Here is a 22,141-nt window from a genome sequence, read left to right as displayed (position 1 = left end):
AATTCATCAAGACCTTGCTGATAAAACAGGTTGCAGGTTTCAGTAAAGGAGTCAAAAACCACCAAAACCAAGATGGCCATGAGAGTGACCTGTAGTCATGCTCACTGCTCCACTCCCACCAGTGCCATGACAGTTTACAAATGCCATGGCAACGTCAAGAAGTTACCCTATATGGTCTAAAAAGGGGAGGCAAGAATAATCCACCCCTTGTTTAGCATATCATCAAGAAATAACCATAAAAATGGTAACCAACAGCCCTCAGGGCTTCTCTGTTTATGGAGGATCCATTCTTTATTTCTTTACTTTCTTAATAAACATGCTTTCACTTTGCACTGTGGACTCACCCTGAATTTTTTCTTGCACGAAATCCAAGAACCCTCTCTTGGGGTCTGGATCGTGATTGCTTTCCGGTAACATATTTAACAGAAGGAGAGGCTGTGCAGAAATTATTTTCACTCCTTTCTACTGAGAAGGGAAAACACCAAAATTGAGCAGCCTGCTCCTCTGTAAGTGAATGAATAAGCATGAATAAGCACTTGCTTTTCGTTGTGGGTGAGTCAAACGGCCTGGCGTGTATGCAAGTAAGAACTAGAGCAGAGGCTGCTCACCTGCAAACTCACATCAGGGCTTCTTCCCAGAATTATGCTATTTTTTTGTTTGTATGTGTGTTGTTGTCGGCTTCTTTTCATATGGATTTGGATGAAGCTATTTAAACACATGAGATAGCAGCCACTAGGCCTGTATCTAAGAAGGTAAGTGGTTTGCCCGGGGTTACATGGCTAGTGGAAGAGCTAGTCTTTATAAGAATCTTTTACATAAACCAAACCAGGTGAGGCAGGATCAATAAGAGGGTGAAGTGAGGAACTGACAATTTTAAGAGCTCCAGGAAATGGAGGAGCTTGGAAAGAAAATTTATAGATGGTACTTTCAGTAGCCCAGCCACCTCCTGTAATTTCTGGCTTCACCTTTCTGCAAGCCCTCCTTTGCTCTGAGTTCTGTCTGGGCAAGTCCCAAGCTCCTGGAATGCATCTTTGCCTTCCTTATCTGGAAGTTAATCACTAAATAGCAGGTGGCGGAGATTCTGTTTTTCATCTCTCTTTCTCTCTCCTCTTCTCTCTTTTACTCACTTCCTCAGGGCTATGAATTTCTGAATCTTAAACAGGAAACCTCCCTGATTTGTTCACACCTGGAATGCCATTCTATCTTTGAAGAGTGCAGAAATTCGAGCGCGGGACAATCAAGAAAAGGAGCTGTTGCGTGAAGAGGGAAGAGAGAGGTCATCATTTAAATGTGAACACACACACTGAGAGGCACATATACACACACACAGTTTAAGCTAAGCATTCTTTCTTTCAACTCCTACATTTCCCTCCTTATCTCCACTGCCAGCAAATGTCTTGCAAGACAAAGAGTATTTACCGTATGTCACTTCAGTTATCAACACTCTGCACAAATAGGTTGACAGAGGAAACAGGCAAAGCACCTTTGCAGGCCCATTTGGGGTCGAAATAGCAACTAGACTGCCTAGAGGCTGCCAGAGATTAGCTTACTTATTGCTCCTGCAAACGTTAGAAGCAGGCTCTTGAGAGAACCTGTCATCAACATCCCTGTCCCCATGGATGTCAGGAAGGTTCAGCCTTCTTTAAGGTTAAGAGGCACTGTGTCCTCTTCATGGACTGTTCATTTTGGAAAGAACCTTAGGAGATCATCTGGTTCGAGTTCCTGCCTTTAGTCATTGTCTCTAAATCCAGAGACCAATGTTTGTGATCTACTGACCCATAAGCTCCCTATGAGGAAAATGGAACAAAATATTGGGCACAAGGATATAAATCTAAATGCATGGTTTCTAATCTGTGGACCCTGAGATCCCATGGGAGCACTTTATTTGCATGAATCAGTGCTTATAGGTTGATGAAATAGCATGATTCACACACATACATTCTAATACTTCTAATGGTTTTATTCATTCATTCTACAAATACACACAAAGTACTGCTTTGTGCCAAAAACTGTGGTAGGTGCCGAGCGAATAATAGACAGGGAATAAGTCAAACTGCTCTGCCTTCATGGAGGTTCCAGTCCAGTAGTAAAACAGGCAGAGAGAGCTGCAGAAACACAGAGTGAAAGCAATAACTCAGATTTGGAATATCACATAGATAAGGTTATGATTAATGGAACTCAAATTCCTTTAAAGGTAGTAGTCTCTGTCTGCTATTAAGCATTTGCTCTATCAATGCATTCCTAAATGTATTTTTATCTACAGGACTATACATGTTTTCAGATTAAAATGTGCTCTCCTGACTAAAAAGGTTGGATACCACTGACCTAAATCATCTGCTAGGATTTCCTTTTCTATCCCAGGTGAGTAAATTAAATAGCTATGTAGTTTTCCCTTCACCACTGGAAGTTTCACTGAAAAATCAACTCATAAAAGGCAGATTAATAAGAGAAAAGGCATGGATATTTGTTCACATTCATGCGAGAATCACAGGGTGAGTTCCCAGTATCCCAATGGGATATAGATGTTTGTATACCTACTTCTTGAGGGAATGGGAGGGGGGCATTGTGGATGATTTTAGGGGGATTAGTAAATAATTTTCAGGGCAATTCAATGGCTGTGAAGAATATACAATGGCCTGGGAGAAAGTCTGTTGGGCCCACAGAGCAGAGAGTAGTTTGTGATAAAAGTCTGCCCATGTTGGTTGACAGATTTCTGTCTGTCTTCCTGCGACATGAGTTCAGTTAATGAAAATTCAGAGGAGGGATCAGAGGTAATTGTTTTCGTCTTTGGTAAGTATAGATCTTAGGCAGATAAGGGAATTTCAGAGAACAGCTTCATCCTTCTTTATGGCAGAAGTAAAGGACTGAGAGACAGAAGCGGATAGAGCGGGAAAAACAATTGTTCTCCTTGGTGGGTCCATCTGGTCTTTACGTAGATAGGGGAAAAGTCTCCTGCAGCATCTGTTGATCTTAAAAGACCTTTAATTTAAAATACCCATTATACCAGAGAGCCATATTTTGGGTGAAGCTCCCTGTGCTTCTTCAGCAAGAAGTAATATTTTACCAATATTCCAGTAACCCTCAGGTGAGCAATTTTTTCGTAGTTCTACACTGGCTTTGCATCACTGAAAAATTAATCTCAGAGTTCTCTGTACCCCATAACCCAAGAATGCTACCTCTCTGGGGAACCCTGCAAAACCCAGAAAGAGAATGATCATTTGGTTATAAATTCCACCTCCCTAGGGGGCAGCCTCATCTCTGCCCTTGATATGGGTGAGGTTGGAGGCAAAGGCTTGTGGTTGATTTTGGTATGCTATGGAATACCAGGCCTGGAGCCACAGGACATGACTTGTTGCTCTATTAGACATGCTAGATAATCTCCTGAAACAAAGAAATGAAGCAAAGATTAGATGGGAGGATTTTCTTGTCAAGAATTATGAATGCAAAAATAACCCTGAAAATACACCTATATTCGAATAGGGGCTGGGCAAGATAATGGACAGAAAGATTTGTTAGACATAAGGTCCCACCTAAATCAAAATGATCCACCAAGGCTCAGCTCCCAATGGGGTCTCTATGTGCAGATTCATGGGTAGAAATATTGTAGGGACGTTTTTAGTATCAATTCTGTATTTGACAATGTAATAGGCAACAAGCCTACAAACACCAATAAGATACAATCCTTTAACTGTCTTCTTTTAGTTAAAAAAAAAAAAAGTAATCGGCAATACTCATTAAAAAGATAAATAAATAGTATTTTAAACTTTGTGACAATGGGCAGACAGCAACAAGGAAAGCAGGCCAAGGCACTGGGTTTGGAGTCAAGAGATGGGTTTTATCCTGGTTCTATGTTGAATTTACTTCCCACCATGGGCAAATCACTTCCCTATCTAATCAGTTTCCTGACCTGTAAAATGACAAAAGTCACTTCCACCTCCTAGTTTTATGATTCCAGGTCCAATACAAGAAGGAATTTCTTTTAAGGGCCCTTTTAATCTGGTCATAGTTATTCTTCCCAGCAGAGCAGAAACTTTACCTGTTTGCATTAGGCCTGGGTTGTGGGATAAGCTATCTCCTGATGGACCCCAAGAGTGTCCATCTTCCAGTCCTCTCCAAGTGACCCCATGAGAAGACTTATTAAAGGAAGGAATTCAAAACAGTATGGCCCATGGAAAGAGTATCCTTTAGGAACAAGATCTGTTTACTTAGTGGCTGGAAACTTAAATGCATGTATTGTATACCTCCCAATCCCCCACTCCCCACCCCCACTGTCATCATAGCCATTTAAAAAAGCAGCAGCACAGCAGATCTCTGGCACAGTTAGACCTTACCCGTTTTCAGCTCTGGTTTTTCACTGAGGTAATACCTTTACCTGTTGCCAGCTAGACCTGTTGGTGTGTGTAACTGTTACTTCATTCTGACTCATCACACCTTGCTTGTGGCAGCGAACCCAGGCACCATTGTTTCCTGGTGATCTCTGGCCTACTGCTTCCAAAACGCTGTGAGGCAGCCATGGAGCCTTATGAAACAAATTGACTTTCTCTCAGGTAGCCAAGGGCCTTTGGGACAGGTACCTCCTGATCCCCTTTAACCCCAGAGGGAACCCTGAAGGCTGAGCCCCTCCTAAGTTACAACATAGAAGTAAGTTCCAGTAAAATTTTCCAGGCTCTGCTAATTCCATAAGGGACTTTTAAAGAATGAGAAATGGGAGCCCAAGGTCTGCATAAAATACTACATGTGCTAAGCCCTCCAAAATCAGTTTGTTGAGGAGAAGGGGCACAGTGGGAAGAGCTTGTGTATTTTCAAGTTGGATAAACCCCAGTAAGACTAGCCACAGTGCAACATAGAACTGCTTATGGTTCCACATACTTTGCCATATTTTCATTCCATGCCTTACCATTTAAAATATTATTTAATTATCTTTTTAAGGAGTATTGACAATTACCTTTTTTTTTTTTTTTTTTGCTAAAAGAGACTGTTAAAGGACTGTATCTTCTTGGTATGTGTAGGCTTGGTGCCTATCGCATTCCATTCCAAAAACATGCGCCTAATGTTTCTGGAATGTCCTCTCCCACTCCACAGCCTCTCTTCACTGAGCTAATTGCTACTTATCCTTAACACTCAGCTCAAACATCACATCACCTCCTCCAGAAAGTCTCCACTGACCTCCCCGTTTGTATTAGATGCCTCTCTTGATGCTTCCCCCCAAGGCCTTCTGTGTAGCTCTACCTGTGCACTTTACCATGTTGTTACATAATTACCCATCATTCTCACCTAGGCTGTAAACTTTCTGTAGAACTAACTCATGTTATTCATTTTTTTCCTCTCCATAGCTTACTACATAGCCTTGTTTGTTTATTGTATGAATAAACAATCTGGTTCATCTGCTTATTAGCTGTGTGTTCTGGGCAATTTAATTCACTTCTCTGAGCCCCAGTTTTCTCATCTATTAATTGGAAATACCTGTCCGTATTTCTTAGAGATATCATTGATATGAGAAGGTGACATATGTAAAGGCCTTCCACAATGCTGACACATAGGCACAGAGAGTCAATTCACCTCGGGCTGTGGATTTGCACAGAAAATGAAGAAAAAAACACAAAAGGAGCAAGCTTATTTCAGAGCAATGAAGACTCTTGCTGTCAGTGTGCAGACCCTTTCCTTCATGGAAGTATTGTCCCAACAAGTGCTCCCTTGCTGCAAGGAAGCCTGGAAGTCTTTTTTTCTCTCTTTTTTTCCTTTCTTCCTTCCTTTTTCCCTTTCTTCCTGTTTCTCCTTTCTTCCTTCCTTCCTTTCTTCCTTTCTCTTTTTCTCTCTTCTTGTAAATGAGAAACACATGAGCGTATCATTTCTATAAGTTTTCCTGGGAATCCAGCATCTCTAGCCAGAATAATAATAACATGGTTACTCTGATGATTTCTCCCATCGACAAACCTAGACCTTCTCTTTTGTACATAGGTCTCTTCAAGTAAGGACAGCTTATCCGGAGAATTTCTGGTGATTTATGCAGACAGCTTAGGGAGAAAAAAAGGAAGCAGCAGTGATCTGAGCCTCCTGGAAACTCAACAAGTGGCCTGACACTTGGAGAGTTTGTTCACCGTGTCCAATAAAGTTTCCAAATTCTGGAGATGTGGAAGCAGAGGCACATTACCAGAAGGCCAAGTAATAAGCGTGTTGGCAAGCACTGCTGCTGGCCCTGACTCACCATATCACACCACAGGACCATCCACACCCATCCCCTATCCCAAAACCACACATCCACACTCCCCACCACCACCTTAACACATAGACACTGCTCATTTCCCTCTGGAGATATGCAGGGCTCTCCATGGTCAAATGACCCTAAATCCTCTGGTGAATCACGTTGAATGAGAGCCCATGAGTCATCCAGAGCACATCTAACCCAGGGTTAATTTATTCAACAATCATTAAGAAAGCAAGTTCCTACTGCCAGTTGCCCTCCTAGGCATGACAGGCCGATGTTTCTAGAACATGTTTGACAGTCTTTCTCCCCAAGTCACACCATGAAGGAGAAACCGTTTCAGTTAAGTATGGTGAGTCAAGAGCTTGGCATGGAGATATTACCAAGGAAGATATCTGTGTTGAGCCTGTGTACAGATCCTTAGCATTTAATTTATTCTGCAAAGACACACAAGATGGTAGGAAACCACTCCCGGGAACTCACCAAAGAGTCAAGCAAAGCAGAGCGTTGGTACAATCACAAGTGGTAGTGTGAGGTGGAGAGGTAGGGATGGGGGAAGAGCAAAGAAAAGGAGGACTTCCCCTAGAAGACCAGCTACTTTTAAACTCAACCTTGGCCAAAGAACCAAGAAGCACTTTAGCAACTTCCCCATGCTCATCTCCAAAGTCTCCTAGGATATGAGAGGTGAAGGAGAGGGAGCTCCTTATAGAGAAATCAACAGAGAGTGATGGCAGGGCCTAGTTTGGGTTAGGCAATGTGGGCTATTGTGAGGGTTTTAAAATATAAATATGCAGAACACAGAGGGCTTTTAGGGCAGTGAACTACTTTTATGATACTATAATGGTAGATACCTGTCATTATACTTTTGTCCAAACCCATAGACTGTACAATACCAAGAATTAACCACAGCGTGAACTCTGAACTTTGAGTGATAAGGATGTGTTAGTGTAGGTTTATCAGTTGTAACAAATGGGCCCCTCTGTGGGGGATGTTGATAATGGGGAGGCCATGCATGTGTGAAGGCAGGGAGTAGAGGGGAAATCTCTACACTTTTCATTCAATTTAGCTATGAATCTACAACTTTCCAAAAAACTAAACTATATTAAGATAAAAAAAATTAAATAAAAAAGCCACATGTCTGCAAATTATTTGACAATCCTCTTATAGAGAGGGAAGGCCAGTGGGTGCAGTGGTTCACGCCTGTAATCTCAGCACTTTGGGAAGCTGAGGTGAGTGAATCATGAGGTCAGGGGTTTGAGACCAGCCTGGCCAACGTGATGAAACCCCATCTCCATTAAAGATACAAAAAATTAGCCAGACATGGCGGCGCGTGCCTATAATCCCATCTAATCCCATCTACTCAGGATGCTGAGGCAGGAGAATCACTTGAACCCCGGAGGTGGAGGTTGCAGTAAGCTGAGATCACATTATTGCACGCAAGCCCAGGCAACAGAGTGAGACTTGGTCTCAAAAAAAAAAAAAAAAAAAAAAAGAGAGAGAGAGAGAGAGGGAAGGCCTATATCATTTCCTCTTGTATTTGAGCAAGCTTCTGACTTACTTATAATCAAAGGAATGTGGCAGAACTGATGTTCCATGACTTCCAAAGCCAACTCGTAAAAGACCTTGCAACCTCCATCTTGTTCTCTGGAACATTTGAAAACAGGATCCACAGAGCTTACTTACTGCTCCTGCAAATGTTAGAAGCTGGCTTTTGAGAGAACCTGTCATCAACATCCCTGTCCCCATGGATGTCAGGAAGATTCAGCCTTCTTTAAGGTTAAGAGGCACTGTGTCCTCTTCATGGACTGTTCATTTTGGAAAGAATCTTGGGAGATCACCTGATTCAAGCTCCTGCCTTTAGTCATTGTCTCTAAATCCAGAGACCAATATCTCTGATGGCTTGGAGCTCTGAACCCCAAGCCGTTGTGTAAGAAATTCAGCTGCCTTGAGACCACAGTGAAAGGAAGCTCAGGTGTCTGGAGCAGCCATGTGTAAGAGTGCTGAAGGTCACAGCTGAGTCCCACCCCAGAGCCAGCATTACCTGACCGACTTGTGAATTAATCAACCTTTCATGATCCCACTCCCCCACAGCCTTGAATTCCCCAGAACCTTGCAGTCTTCCTAGTTGAGGCTCAGATGTTGTGGAGCAGAGGTAAGCAGCCCCTGACATGCCCTGTTCAAATCCCTAGCCCACGAAATCTGTGAGCCAAAAAAAAAAAAAAAAAAGTTATTTTTATGCTTTATGCCCCTAAGTAGGTACAAACCGTACTGACTTGCAGGGCTTCACTGATCTGGAGATGGGGATGGGTGGTGTTGGAGAGTGACCTGTGTCGGGAAAAGGAGAGAGAGAAATGCACAGACCAGACCGTGACACTATGGAAGACAAACAATGACCTGAACAGTGCTATTTATACAGACAGTTCACAACTTATAATGGTTTGACTTACAATTTTTTGACTTTATAGTGACATGTAAGCAACGTGTGTTCAGTAGAAACCATACTTCAACTATCCACGTACCATTCTGTTTTTCACTTTCAGTTCAGTATTCAATAAATTACTGAGATATTCAACACTTCGTTATAAAATGGGCTTTGTGTCAGATGATTTTGCCCAATTGTGGGCTATGTCCTTGTTCGAACATTGTTCAAGTATGTTTAAGATACGTTAGGCTAAAAGATGATGTTCGGCAGGTGAGGTGTATTAAATGCATTTTCAGTCTATAATATTTTCAGCTTACCCTGTCATAAGTTGAGGAGCATCTGTAGTGTTTGCTTTTTTGAGGTGAAAAGGGAACTTCGTGTAATCACATTTCACGAAGGATCCCTGGCCTGGCCTCTGGCAGCACAGCCTTGCAGTGGTCACTGGGGACGCACACAGCCTCTCTTTATTGCTACCCTAATCAACAGGGGACAGGAGCCTCCTCCTTTCAGAGGCCCTTCCCATGGTTGGAAGCCAAACAACTTCATAGTAGAACATCTGTCTATTTCACGTAGGCTCCTTGGAGAAATGCTGGTGGACAGGATTTGAAGACTTGCAGTCAGGAATTTATTCCTCCCAGCAGGGGATGGGGGCTCACCTCCTGGTGACTCAGACCCTATGGCAGGGGCTTTTGCCACTTCTTGCTTCTTCCCTCAGCACCTCCCAGGGGTTTTTCTTAGGTGATGACAAGGATTTTGTCTCCCCAAAATGGATCCCCAAAACTGCCCTGAGATCATCCACAGTTGTCATCTTAAAAGAGACCCTAGTCAGCCTGGGAGTGTTGGTTTACATCTAGCTTCAGGGAGTTCCTTGCTGCAGAGAGCTCTCTTTATTTACTCTTTGCCTTTCTGTTATTTCCACTGCTTGGAAAAAAAAAAAAAACAGCTTCTCACCCCTACCCTTCCCACCATACTTCTAAGAATATTTGACTTTGTTTAAACAGCCACTCATTAGAACTCAAGTTCATTTTAAGAAAAGCCTTTAACACCCTTGTTCTCGGAGGAGAGGGAGGGTGCACTCGATAGGCCCAGTAGGCAGGTCACAGGTAGGGAGCATCCAAGACCTCTGGAGTCCTTGGGACAGGCATGGTCAGACTCCATATCTTCAGTGGAGAAGTGGAGGGTGGGTCCGCATCTGCGGGGCTTACCCATTAACCTGTGTCTTGGTTTTCTGAAGAGCTCCATGTTTTACAGGTCCACGTGTGTTGTCAGAGGCCTTCTTATCTACTTTGGTTCACTCTGATTTTAGTCTCCTCCTCTAATGTGGTGGGTGAATTGGGCCTGAACTTACAGACTATTTGAAGCAGAAGAGACCTTAGAAATCACCTAGGTCAGCCTTCAGAAAGAAAAAGTGACCAGTCCATGGTCACACAGCAATAGTTCTTCAGTGTCAAAGCTAGGACTAGAAGTAGGGCCCCTGGCTTCCAAACCAGGGCTCTGTGTTGTGCTCTCAGACTCCCCAGATGGGCTGCTTCTGGAGAGGATGAAGGAATTCAGAGAACCTGCTTGAGATCAACCAACCACAAGACTTCTGCTGCCCAAGGTCCTGTTTGCCAAAACCCCCACTCTTTCTTCCTCTTCCCACAGCCCAATCCCAGCCACCTAAACCTCTAGAATAGTTTGGAGCTGAGCACAAACAAGCTGCTAAGGCAATGTTCTATTCGTTAGGCATGCTTGAAATTAAAATTTCTGCTTATTTTAGAAATCAAGACTTTCCCACCCACCTCTCTTTCTCCTCTTTTTATTCTCCTCCCAACCCTGGCTCTAAATTCATGTCTGCTTTTCTGTTTCCCTGGCTCATAAAACATTTCACATGGCCAAGTTGCCATAAAGACTATTTTCTACAAATGCAAACACTGTACTTGGACATATCAATAAAACTTAATTTCTGTCAATGTGCTGTTTGGGGAGTTTTTCAATAAACCATATTCCTCGAACACATTTTGGAACAAACTGAAATACCAAGAAAAGAAGAACATGGTTATTTGCAGACAATGGAGGGACCACTTCAACATAAATATTGTAATAGATGGACAGATTGTCCTATATTATAGCTCTCTGTGTAAGTATCTATTTTTTCCCACTGGAACTGACTCCTTAAGGGTTTATATCATTTCGGTTTCAATTCCACATCCCTCACAACTCCTAAGTTCTTTTCATATATGAAGGCCTCTATACATGTTTATTAAATTGAATGTTTTTTAAATGTAGTGAGGGCATACTATGCGATGTAGTCAGAATATTAGATGTTTTCATGGCTTTAAAAAAAGTTGATCCCTATGGCCATTCTGTATCAGTTATTGATTGCCACAATAATGACATTTTATAAACCACCCAAAAGCTCAGTAGATTAAAACAATAACCTTCTATTTTTTCTTGTGGGTCTACATGTTGGCTGGCCAATTCTGCTTATCTGCATGGGGCTCAGCCAGTCTTCATGAGGGGTGTTCATGCATCTGTGGTCATCTGGAGGGAAGGTGGGGGAAGTTGATCTAAGATGGCCTAACATGGAGCAGCTGGAATGATTGGGGCCTCTCTTCACATGATTTTTTTTTTTTTTTTTTTTTCCCAGCAGGCTATACTTACACTCATGGTGAAGAGAGCAGGATTTCAAAGAGCAAATGGAAACATGCAAGACTTTTTGATGCAAGTCATAGAACTGGCACACCGTCACTTGGACCACACTTTTTTGGCTAAAGCAAGTCACAAGGCCAGACCCAGATTCAAGGGCTGGGGAAATCAATTCCATCTCTCAGTGGAAGGCGCAACCAACTTATGCCACCATAGGCTGAAGAATTATGGCCATTTTTGCAATCAATTCACTACATGAGTTTAATTTTAAGATGATGAAAAAAATAGGTCAAAAATTTTATAAAAAATGTTGTAACACTGGATTATGGTGATAGTCGCACAACTATAAATTTACTAAAAATCATTGAACTATATGCTTACAATGACTGAATTTTTTGATATGTAAATTATCCCTTAGTAAGGCTGTTGAACAAAACCTGAAACTATTTGTAAAACTTTATTGAAGATCATTTAAGTCATAATTGTCCAAATCTGCATTTAAATTCAGGAATTCTAGCATGAAACTTGGTAATCCTTTCATTGCAATATATTTATCACACTTAAAGCATTAGATCCTCAGAATCAGATAATCTAGGAACTAGAAAGTACTTCTGCAGATTACTTAGTCTACCCCTTTTTCAAGCAGTTGAATGTGTAAAGCACCTAGTGCCAGTGCATAAGTCCTCTCTTGGGTTGAAAAATAGGAACAGCTCTACAGGAAACCTGAGCCAGGTGAAAAATATGTCTCATCTTCTCATGTGGGATCCAGTATAGTTAACACTGGGAAAAAAAACTTGAACCACCGTTCTTTCCAGAAACAGAAAATACAGACAATTCTTTTGATTTTACTTCTTTCATTTTATGATGAACTTGTCCTGAGTAGCCAGGATACCACAGGTACCCAGATTCTAGTATTAATAGCATTAGCATTTTTCTTCCATTTTGGTACCCAGAGTCCAAATCTAAATGTCTTCTTTAGGGCTGAAAGTGGTCGTATTCAAATTAAAGGTCACCCAAATAACTTCTTTTGTGGGTTAAAATCTCTAGCATGAGGACTCCAAGAAGAACAGTTTTTTAAAAGGTGGACATGTACAATCTGGTCCTTCTATTGCAAGCATTAAGGGGTCTGTGAAGATGATGAACAAATGGGAAGTGTTCCAGTTTTATCTTATAATTTGGACTTGTTTCTGGAGGGAAAAAAAGAAAGTAAAATCCTGAGGAAATGCATCCAAGCTCTCCATAAACAGAGCTTTGAAGAGCAAATTGAGCAGCTTTCATCAATCACACACAGACCACAGCAAACACTGCCCAAGGAAAATTACTCACCCAGTGTCAGGCAGGGTCAGGCAAACGTTATCAAATGCTCTTTCAAGATATTATGAACCAGAATCAGAGGGGGAGAAGGAAGTAGAGGAGTGCCAAAAATAAGATCCGGAGGGGAAGGGAGGCAAATAAGACAGAGAATGAGATGCAGTGGCAAAGAGGATGTGAAGGGAAGAGAAAGAGAAGAAGAAAGAGTGAGGAAGAGACACAGAAAAATATATAAATAGGTAGCAAGAGTCAGAGAGCAGAAGGGAAGCAGAGAGAATGGTGCAGTAAAACAGAACAAAAGTAAATCAACAGCAGCAAAAGGAAAGCTGGAAAACAAGGTGGAGAGAAATAGTCTTTCCCCGTGGGTGGGGTGGAGGCCACATTGGTAGCCATCTGTCCTGAGGATATGTCATCTATATGACCTTTCATTGAAAACTAGCCAAAATAGTTCAAGTTTCCATGTATAGAGGAATGTTATCATGTCTCAGTGAAAGGAAAGAAAAAGTAAACCCTTCAATCGTCTTCCTCTCCGGCTCCCCAAACTTATTCACTAGGAGGGACTATTTGATCATTCTGGATGGTTTCACTCAGGCCCTGAAAATGAGAGGAAACACAGCCATTAGAAACCAGCTCAATGCCCACCCAATCCCCCACAGGAGTAATTTTACCTTTTATTACAACAAAGCTCAGGCAGTCATGTACCCACTCAAGTTGTAAATCTGCCTTCTTCATAGATCAAGTTCGATTTTCCAACTAATTAGAGAAAAACAAACCCACTCCTGGGTCAAAACCAAGCAAATATCCCCATCTCTGCACAGGACCCGGCTCTGTCTTAATTAAGAGGTAAGGCCCTGGGTGCCTGGGTGTTCCTTGGGGAACTTTGAGGGGCCAGGGGTCAGCAGGAGGGCAACCGGTGCAAGAAGAGAGCCAGTGCACCAAGGAAAATATATGAGGAATGGGAGACAGAGGAGCCTTCTCCAAAGAAAACTTTGCTAATTTACACGCTTACTCCATAAGGAGACATTGCAAATGACAATGCATGAAGAGATAGAGTCCTCAAGACAGCTTAACTATTGGTACACCCTGAACATCAGTTACAATTAGGCGAGGTACTAAGAGCCAGTTGACAGTGGTTCCCAATTCTTAACTGAAGAGTTCAGATAGGAGCTGAGAGAATAACAATAGCTAGAATTTACTGAGTCAATCATTTTTACATGCACCATTTTATTTAACCCTCACAATAACCCTATCTAATAGACATTCTTCTAATTATCATTCCCATTTTACTGATGAAGAAACTGAGGCTCAAAGAGGTTACATAAGTGGCCCAAAGTCATACAGTGAGCAAGTACAGAAGTGGAAATCTGAGCTTGCAACTGACTCCAGAGCTGGTCTCAGTCACTCTGTGGCCTGCATTGCTCCAGTAGCAGATGGGTCTGATAGAACAGCATGTTTGCCCTGTGTACTTGTGAACATCATGCAGGATGGAGAGAAAGGGGACAGTCCTGGAAGCCGGGACTCATAAGCAGCCTCAATCCAGTTGGGAAGGAATCAGGGTTTTGAATAGAATGGTAACAGTCCACGTCGCAAAGATGAGGCCAATTTACCCTATGAAAAAATTTTGAGCTTTGGGATAAATGGTACAGTCACTGGCTGAGACAGGAGGTAGCATCATGGGCAACAACAAGCTTAGGGAGCTCTGTAAACTTTTCTATTTCTCTTTATGAAAGCAAAAGACCATAAAATTATCTATAATTACTGAGCCATCAGCACTTAATTACAGCATCTCTTGCATGGGCCAACATGGCAAATGACTCCACAGCACTAATGAGTGTCCTGAGCTCCTCTTTCCACTTCCAGCTTGACCTGGAATACACTGGCACGAACAGCCCTTCCCGTCCACTCTGTACAGCAGAGGCATCAGAGTACAGGCTGTGTGGCCAGACAGACCTGTGTTCAGATCCTGTTCCCACAACTCACTCACTGAGGAACTTTAGACGCTATTCAACTTCTCTGAGCCACAGTTTCCTCATCTGTAAAATGGGGACAGTAAAATACATCAGTCCCAGGGAATGTCAGGATAAAATAAAAAAGATAAATGCATAACACCTAGGACAATGCCTAACGTATAATAAGCACTCTTTTAAAAAGATATTATTATTGTATATTTCCACCCCTTCATCTGACTTGTTTGAAGCTGAAAGAGGAAGAGGCAAACCGAGTGAAATTGCTTACATAAAAGCCAGATAGAGCCTGGCTATTCCACCGAAGACAATAATTATAAAGCTGCTTCAGAGCACAGAGTTCCAAGAATGGAATCCACATTTGGAACAAGTTCATTAAAAAATTGCTTACTCATAAAAGCTACTATCGTTATAGCCTGACAAATGGAAGACACGACACCGATAAATACGGAGCCAGCAGTCAACAAGACTACACCAAGAGTCCCTTGATTTCTCTCTTCCCCATCCTTCAACTGTTTCTTCACCTTTTATGGGCTTATAATGACAAGTTCAGGTAGGTTTCATGTGCTGTTTACTCTGAGTTTTCTTCAAACTCCAAATGGAGGGAAGAAGCCTCCGGGCTTCTCTACTTAGTCTCCCAGAATGGAATGAGGCAGGCTCAGCACCCAGCAGGCCTAGCTGCCACCTCTTGGCACCACAGAGTCAGCTCAGGCCTTTCCTCACCTCCACAGCCTATCTAGAGACCTCTGAACCCTCACACCTGTGCATCAATGCATCCCCTCATGACTCATGAGTCCATTCCAAGGAAAGTGTCACACTGTTTTGCAGGACACTCTCCCAGGCAGTGTCCCGCTGTTTTTCCCTCCCAGTCAGTGTCCCACTGTTTTGCCCCAGCCCAAATAGGTCACATTCTCGGTTGTGGAATGAGTCCCTAACAGAAAGTCAGGAGACTGGGATGATTATGCAGTCCAGATTCTTACTAGCTGGACATTGTCACTCAGCTTCCCTGAGTCTCAGTTTTGCTGTCTATAACGTGGGGATAATAATACTTCCCTCAGAGTGTTCCAGTAGCAGTTAAATAAGTTTATAGTCACAAACTTGTGCTATGGAGTGTCTGGCACTTGTGGCAGATGTTGCAGTTAGTCAGTAGCAATAATTTAGCACCCCGTATCTGAGCTCCATTCTGTGATCTTGGGTGTGGGGGTGGCAATGAAAAGAGAGAAGAATGCCCCACAAGGGTCTACCCTCAGAGTTTTGACTCACCATGCGATCAAGAGACTTCAACATGCGTTCAAAGAGTTTCTAAGTGCAGATACGAACTAAGGAAATGGGGTGAAGAGAGTGGGTGCTGGTACCTTCCCCTGCACTCACCCACCTCCACCCACCTCCGCTCTGCCCCAGCCCTGCAGGACTTGACTATGTCTTGTTCCCTTGCCAAAAAAAAGGACAGCAACATCAGACAGGAAGCAGCTTAGTGCTTTTAAGAGCCTGCGGCCAAACAAACATGTGCCAGCATTTACCAGAAACCATGGTAAATCTTATAAATTCTTACATAACAAAAGCTTGTAATCTCTGAGTCCACATATTCCTTTTTCAAGCAAGTCCCACCTACTTGACTACTGTTTTTCAGGAGGTTAAAACAAAAAACGATGTGTCACTTAGTTACACAAATGAACAGCCAATTTGGACTTTGAAAAACTTTAAGTATTTTTGTAAAAAAGGAGCAAAACACTAAGTAATACATTTTGGGAGCCAAATCCTTCCAAAACAAAATTTCCTTGAAAATTGTGCTTCTGCGCATGGGTACCTATTCCTCTCAGAGACAGGAAATGGCTTGCTTGGATTCAAATATGGAAAAGCTAGGCTTTTAGGCATCCACTCTCTTATTCTAGAAATATTTATTGAATGCACACTATGTGGAAAACATTGTGCTAGGTGCTGCAATACAAAGATCAAAAGGTTCAAGAGACAGAGGTAAGCTGCCTCTAAACTAAGATGCTGCTGGGGACCCTCTCTGGTGATGTTTTTACCTGACTTAGCAACAGGCCATGTATTTCATTAAAGTCTTCATTCTACTGATGATTACTCCAAACTTGCACTTTGATCAGAAGATAAAGGTCAGTCCCTCTGATATCACTGTAAGATTTTTGGAGGGATAAGAACAGGGTCTTTGTCGTTAATTTTGTCCAGCACCAGATATAATGCCTGCCCCATCCCTAAGAGTCACTCTGCCAGGAGTTGGGCAGGCCTCAGCTCTGATCACTGTGGCATTCTAAGCAGGTACCACTGACAATGCGACTCAGTTTGTCTGAGCTGCTGTTTCGTCATCTGTGAAACAGAGATACTTCTGATTTCAGAAGGTTGGAAGGAGGAACAAAGCAAGGGTCTGGAACGGACTGGCTAGGAAACCTGTCATGCAGCCAGAGGTCAGCACGTCACAGGAGCTCTTAGTGCTAAATGTGGAACCACCCAGTGTCCCCTGTGAGGGAACTTGGTGACACTGGCGGCAGACAAGGATAGTAGAATGGGGACAGTCAGATTCTACAGCTAAAAAAATTTTTAAAAAGAAACAAAAGCTCAAGTGAATTTTCTCCCCATTTCACTAAAATAATATGCTCTAAGTCTGAGAACTTTTCCCTCCTGTCTATTGCCTGAAACTCATTTCTCCAACAGAGATCTAAGCCACCATAAATCTCATCAGGGGTCAAAATGGCTGACACAATTTTAACTACAAGCAACCACAGCAGAAATGGCGTCATTATTATCCCCAAGGGCTGCTCTCTGCCTTTTATAAGGGACAAAAGAGAAAGTCATATTTTTTAGCCTGAAAATATGTAGTATTCTAGAATTTTCAGGGGACAAATTCAAGAACGCAGAAGCACAAAAACTGTGAAAGGAAAGTATGACCAGGCATAAAGTGAGCACTATTTCTGCTTATAAAAAAACAAACAAACAAAAACCTGCTTGCTGCCATGCTACCCAAAAACCTAGAAAAACTCTTTCTAAATAATACAATCAGCTATGCCTCCAATCTCCTGTGACTCTTGGTTTTCTGCATTCTATAACCAGGTCTCGTCTACGGTACTTGCTCCCTGACTGAGTCCACATGCTTTCCCCTGGGGAGGCACGGTACTGCAATGTGATTCTGACACTAATCACCCAGAGTCAGTGCAGACTTCACAGATGAAGGGCACAGCCTCCAAAAGACTGCCTCACTTCAGCCACCAGCCACAAGTTCAGGGGTCTTCAGACCCCCTACACTCCTGGCTGCAAATTTGGGGGTTCCCACAACCCCTCAAATTCAATAATTCACTAGAATGACTCACAGAACTCAGTAAAGTGCTATGCTTAGGATAAAAGTTTTACCATAAAAGGTATAAATCAGAGCCAGCCAAGCGAAAAAAATACCCAGGGCAAGGTCTGAGAGGGTCCAGAATGTGGAGCTTCCATGCCTTCTCCCCATGGACTCAGGTTGGTTCACCCTCCCATCACATTGACATGTTCACCAGTCAGAAAGGTCATCTGCACTTTGGTGTCCAGCCTTTTCATTGGGGTTTCATGATGTAGGCATCACTGATTGAATCATTGGCCAAGTGGTTAAACTGCATCTCCCAATCCCTCCCGGAGGTTAGACCAATATCACATAGCTCAAAGCACCAACTCTCTAATCACACAGTTGACCTTTCCAGCATGACCAGCCCCCATCCTGAAATTATGTAGGGGCTCATTGTGAGTCACCTCATTAACATAAACTCAGGCATGGTCCCAAGGGCTCACTATGAATAACAAAAAGTCTTATCACCTGGGAAAGTTAGAGGGTTTGTTTAGAAGTTCCATCCCAGGAACGCAGGACAAAGGCCAGATAAATGCTTCATTATACAAAAGGAGAGAAGGCTTCAGCATCTTAGATACTAACAACCTAGACCGAGGCTTGTCTGCCTGTTGTCAACTTCAGCAAATTAAACTCTCCCTCGCTGACTCCTCAGTCTCTCCATCGTCTGGTACCATTATGCCTGGCCAGTCTCATTCCACTGTTCCCCATCATAAAATCTGCATCCTACCCCTCCTGGTCTATCTCAATCTCCCCACACAATTTATAGAATACTGAGATAACCTCGGGGTACACATGAATAAGGCCTGAGTGTGGACAAATAAGACCAGTAGGACAGAACCAACACTAGTATTTAAAAGTGAGCAGAGAAAGAGAAGCTCACGAAGGAGTCTGAAGAGGTGGGGAAATCCAGCTGCTGCACGTGGTCATGGAAGCCCAGGAAAAGAGTTTTTCAATATGCAGGAAAGGACCAACAGTGTCAGCCGCTGCAGAGAGGTCGAGGAAGATAATGACTTAAAAGTTGCCATTGGATTCAGCAATAAGGTAGCCATCTACAAACTTGCTGAGAGCAGTTTCAGCAGAACAATAAGGGCAGAAGCCAGCTTGCAGTGGGTAGAATACAGAATGGGAAGTAAAGAGCTGAGCAACAGATACAGATGCCTTTTTAAAGAGAATGCGGTGGCTGAAAAATGCCATGGGACCAGCAAGGAATTGAATATACAAGATGGAAGGCTTAAACATGTTTAGGTCCTAATAGCGAGGGGGAAAAGAGAGTTTGACAGGGTGAAGGGACAGGGAAGAGAAGGGGAAAAGTGATCAAGCCAGGCTGCTAAGGAGGTAGGAGAGAAAAACTCCAGAGGACAAGAAAGGGGATAAGCTCAGACAGAGAGAGGCTCCTCTTCCATAAAATCAGAAGTGAAGAAAAGAGGCATGGTGGCCGATGTAGGGAATGTGTAGGTTTGGTGGCACTGAGTTAAGGGGTTGGATGTTTCCATCTCTGGGTTCTACACTTCCTGTGAAGTAGGAAGCAATGTCAAATGCTTAACTTGTGAAGGCCAAATATTTGAGGAGGGGAGAAGAGTGAAGAAGGTATTGAAAAGCTAGTCGAGAGAACTAGAGAGAGAGGTGACTAAGGAAGCCCAGAATAATTATAGGAGAGTGTCAGGGAGCAGTGGAGTCTGGGAAATGGGAGACGGTAGTACAATGAGTCTACAGATTGTGTGGGTTTCTCTATGACATGCAGCAACACTGGCAGAGAAGTTTGATAGTTTGTTAGCTCCAGGGTTGAGGTTTTGCCATCAAAGTATGAAAGAAAGCCAATAGGGCAACAATATTAGCAAAACAGAGGTTGAAGTAAAATGCAGCTAAGAGGGTATGATATAAGAGGGTATGACTGAAAAGAGAGAGAGAGAGAGAGAGAGAGAGAGAGATCAGTGGTTTGAGAGTCCGTAGTTTTGAAGTAGAAATAATGTCAATGATTGAGTACAAGCAGTAGAAAGGTAGAAGGTTGTGGGAGGTGACCTAGGGGATGACAAGGTCCAGGTGGAGTGGACGTGGTGAGAAGTGAAAATTCAGGAATGGGGAGTTGAGTGTTGCTGGGCATCCTCATGAGCCCAGAAGAAGCCCAGGATGAAAGCAGGGTTCAGATGGAAGGAAAGACTGTGTAACACATGCCGGTGTCATTAGTGAATGGGGAGAATGACTAAGAGAGTGTTGGATGAGAAAGAGGAAATGCAGAGTGGAAATTACTAATCAGAGGCCTATGGGCCAACTCAGACCAATAGCCAGGTTTCATTTGACTGTCACAGTGTTTTTTTGGTTTTTTTTTTTTTTTTTTGGTTTACTATCTACCATTTTTTAAAAATCAGGAAAGTTCATATAAAAATCTAGATTCTTTGAAAGGCTGGTCTTAAAAACTATAAAGGTCTGGGAACACAGGGCTTATCTCCCTTCACTGTGAACTGCGGAACAACTGTGCCCTTTTTGAGCATCACGGGGTCTCCAGCTCACCACTGACCCCCCCTAGGGCTTGTGTCACTCATTTAAGAGGCAGACCTGCCCTTGTAACAGTTCACTGGAGACCCTTTGAAGAATACTGGCAATGCCAGCGAGCTTGAGCCTAAAAGGGGCAAAGACTTCCATGTGAATCATTTGGGGAGTGAAGGTGGGGAGCAGGGATGGTGCCAACGCCAGCTGCTGATGCTGAGATGCAGCGGAATTAGCAGTCTCCCCTTGAGAAGGCTACAGAGAACACAGAATACTTGAGGGATAGGGAGGTTCAGATGAAAACGTAGAGGGAGCAAAGTGGTCAAGGAAGAGTCTGAGGCTACAAATGAGTTTATTCATCATGGACATTCCAGAGGACAGACATAAAAGTGTTGGTAGCAGCTGGGCCAGGCAAGGGGAAGCACAGGGTGATGGCACAGGATCAGAAATCACCTGGGGAAACACATTTCAGATGTAAGCATCTAATGAGAAGTCTCAAAAATGTCAAGCTAATTACTCTTTGGAGCAACCTGGTGGTTGGGTTGGAGTCACTGACCTGGACCCTGGGCACCCAAATTTCCTTGACACAGAGACCTTTCTAGGACAGCTCAGGAATACCTAAGAATCACCCCAATACCAGGTCACTGAGAAGTGAGTCAGGGTAAATTTCGAATCCTCTTCCTCTGCTCTGTCCATGAGTCACAGAAAATCAGTAGGAGGAATCTCAGTCAGATTCGACACTAGTTATCCCAAGCAAGAGCCCTTTTTGTAGCATTCTTACAACAACGAATTTAGTTGCCTTGGGGGCTACACAATGCCCTGACAACCAGGGCAGAGAGGAGCAGAAAGGGAAGATGCCAAAAACATGCTGTCTATTTCAAATTTCCCCTGAATTTGGTTCCAGATACAGGAGGAAAAGAGTAGAAACTCTCTACCTTCTCCTCCCTCATTACATAGATTCCATCTCCATCAGTCTAAAACTCTTAGCAATACATTTCCAACAAACTAGTATGTATTAAATAAACTGTTGTGTGCAGGTTGAGGAAGCTGATCACCTTATTAAAGGACTATTTTGAAGTAAATTGGGTTCCAGGTTCTAAAAACCCAATGTGTAAACTCCAGCACACAGTTCATCAGTAGGGTGAAGGCTGCCTATATACTAAAACCAAATTTCTGAAAGCATATAAAAGTTTCAGCTTGTTTTGTTCAGGAACACCATCAATCAAGGCACCCTGGCTTCCACCTTCTGACAATAATGACCCATCCATCAAAGATGTTCATCTTTGTTCATCTTACAAATAGCTTCTTGCCCACCCCTCCCTGCAATCAGCCCAGGCTCCTCCTGCAGTCCTTTGGGAGATGTCAAGACCCTGTGGACATGGTGTGCCTGTGATTTTCACTGCAGGCCTGAATCCCTAAGTAGGGGATTATTGGGGTAAACGGTGTGAACTCAAGAATCAACAGGGCTCAGCGATAGTGCTGATCAGTGGGTCCCCTCATTCTGCAACATAGTGAAACATCCCGTAGGCTCTCTGTACCCTTCCCCTCTCAACAGCTTGCTATAAAATCTTCAACAAACTCAAAGAGGTCTGTGATCTGGATACAGCTTTCCATTCAGATTTCCAATTGTAGATTTTCTTCCTCTTTTGCCTTTTTGCTGTTCTCCTCTTGTCAAAAAGGAGCAATAAAAGGAATTGGAAAACTCATACTTTCTTGTCTCGCTTCAGTATAAACAAGAAAATGTCTTATTAAAAAAAAAGAGGGTGGAGTGGTAGTGCGAGGGGGGAGAAAGGTAA

General features: G+C 43.0%; 1 long non-coding RNA gene across 1 annotated transcript; it reads left to right on the top strand.

Moving 5' to 3' along the window:
• Positions 1 to 518: 518 nt before the first annotated feature.
• Positions 519 to 11,626, top strand: LOC119619595 (uncharacterized). The gene is made up of 3 exons (XR_005236076.2): positions 519 to 752; positions 2,264 to 2,361; positions 11,254 to 11,626. It is a non-coding gene; the product is annotated as an uncharacterized lncRNA (long non-coding RNA).
• Positions 11,627 to 22,141: the final 10,515 nt, after the last annotated feature.

Source organism: Chlorocebus sabaeus, chromosome 25 (genome assembly GCF_047675955.1).
Source record: "Chlorocebus sabaeus isolate Y175 chromosome 25, mChlSab1.0.hap1, whole genome shotgun sequence".
Taxonomy (NCBI): Eukaryota; Metazoa; Chordata; class Mammalia; order Primates; family Cercopithecidae; genus Chlorocebus; species Chlorocebus sabaeus.
Note: the sequence above shows the minus strand (reverse complement) of the source record. Positions and strands in the feature narration are given on the sequence as shown.